This window comes from Lupinus angustifolius, chromosome LG05, assembly GCF_001865875.1.
Source record: "Lupinus angustifolius cultivar Tanjil chromosome LG05, LupAngTanjil_v1.0, whole genome shotgun sequence".
Lineage (NCBI taxonomy): Eukaryota > Viridiplantae > Streptophyta > Magnoliopsida > Fabales > Fabaceae > Lupinus > Lupinus angustifolius.
The window spans coordinates 25,045,245-25,047,595 of record NC_032013.1 but is presented as its reverse complement, the minus strand read 5'-3'; positions in this window follow the sequence as shown (position 1 = coordinate 25,047,595).

Genomic DNA, 2,351 nt, shown 5'->3' with positions numbered 1-2,351 from the left:
AAAATCTGGGTCCTTTTCCCATGAAAATCGAATGAGAGAAATCAATGAACTTTATGAATTGGTGCAGATGATGAAGGAAAATAATTGAAAGAGATAAATAAAAATTGAAAGAGCTCAATGAACTAAATAATTCATTCCCCTTTTCCTTTTATTTACTTTCAATTGCTTCATCTCACACAAATCTTGTATAACAACCACATTCCTTCTGAAATCAAAACTTGTTAAAAACCTCCATGACATGATTCTGAAACAGAAACACAATTTTTTCCTTGACTCTCTGTACAAATGTGGGTGCTTTTTCTCCTTTTCACTCTTTGAAGTATTGTTCTCTTACTACTTTGTGTTTTCTTCCTCTTATCTTCATGAACATACTCTGATAGAAACACATACTCTTAGGCTCTAAGCTAAATGATAAATTAGAACATTGAGTGAACCACAATATTTATAGATGAGCAACCATTAATATTTCAACAAACGAAAAGATGCGATGTTAAAAATGATGAGACGCATAATCAAGAAACACATAATCATTCAACCATTAATATTTCAACAAATGATGAGACGCATTACTACTCCACCATTAATTTCTCGGACGCTTAAAATGTCGTAAAAAATCAACAGCACATAATTAAACAAGCGCGATTACTATGTAATCTTCAACAACACTTCCTTAAATATGTGATGTTGTATATATTCCCATCAACACTGCTTTCTATCAAATGCGACGTTAAAAATAAATCATTCAGACCAGTGCTAACGTTACTGATGTTCAACAGTGCATTGTCAAGAATGTGCGGTTGAAGTTACACAAATTGATAGCGCATGTTTCATTATGCGCTGTTGATGTTCTTCCGCCTCAATTTCAACAGCGTCGTCCAAAATTTCGCTATTGAATGATCGTTGTTTATTACGATATATGGCATATTCATATGATGTTCCTGATAATAAATATGAGATTCTCTTATATATTGTTTTGAGTTGTTTGAGATGCATTAAGAAAAAAGAAAACAAAAGAGGAGAAAGAAACACGATATATGGCATATTGATATGATGTTCCTGATAATAAATATGAGATTCTCTTATATATTGTTTTGAGTTGTTTGAAATGTATTAAGAAAAAAGAAAACAAAAGAGGAGAAAGAAAATAGAGAAAACAAAGTGTATTTAAGATATAGAGATTAGAGAGCCAGAGAGAATTGGACATGTAGAATCAAGAGAAATGTAAGACAACGCTTATTATGTCTGTCAATAGACATCTAACTAGCCTCCATTCAGTTGAGAAGGTAGGTCATCATCTTTTCTCAATTCTTTAGGTTCAGTTGTAACATCAACAATAGAGTTTTCTTTGGCAGAGGAACTTGGCAAGTCGTCTTCATCACAAGTTATTGCATCTCTTAAAGCATGATTATTTTCATCAAAAGTTACATGATGCTCATATACATCAACAAACCTCCATCATAGTCTTTTTTTGAATGTGTATATATTCTAAATGCAACTTTTAAGACATCTAATATATAGTTGCAACTACTTTTGGGACATTTAATATATAATTGTAAGTTTAATTGTCTAACTAGTACTTTTATTTATGAGTAGTGTTTTTTATGAGATATTTTGTATCTTATGCAACTGTATATAGATTACAAACTAAACATGAAGTTTGAATTTTTAATAAATTTTCTATTATTAATAAAAATCTAAATAAAAGATTAATGTAATAAGGTGTTTTCTTAAGAATAGGTCTTATAAGAACTCAATTCAAAACATAACAAGCAGTGCTAACTGCATCAGCCCAAAAGTATTTTGGGAGGTCACAATTCATTTTGTTACTTTTTTGAAGAGTTAATGATAATTAAAAATAAACGTGGGTGATGAATTAACGATATATAAAATTCTTATAATATTAATGCTGTTGATCCCATGATCATCACAGAATTCCTCAAAAGAGGAGATTTGAAATTCTCCCCCGTGATCACTTCTAATAGCAGCGATTTTTAGACATTTTTCATTTTAAACTCTTTTAACGTAAATGCTAAAGGCTTTGAATGCCTCATTCTTATGTACTAATAAGAGAGTCCAGGTATATCTATAAAAATTGTCCACTATAACAAGAGCATAGTAATTTCCACCAAAACTTTTTGTCCTTGAGGGACCAAATAAATCCATATGAAGTAGTTGTAATGGTCTATCAGAAGAAACCATGTGCTTTGGTTTGAAAGAAGTTTTTGTTTGTTTACCCATTTGACAAGCACTACATTGTTTGTTCTTAACAAACTTCATTTTGGGTAAACCAACAACTAAATCTTTCTTAATAAGTTTATTTAAATGTTCCATGTGGATGTGAGCTATTCTTC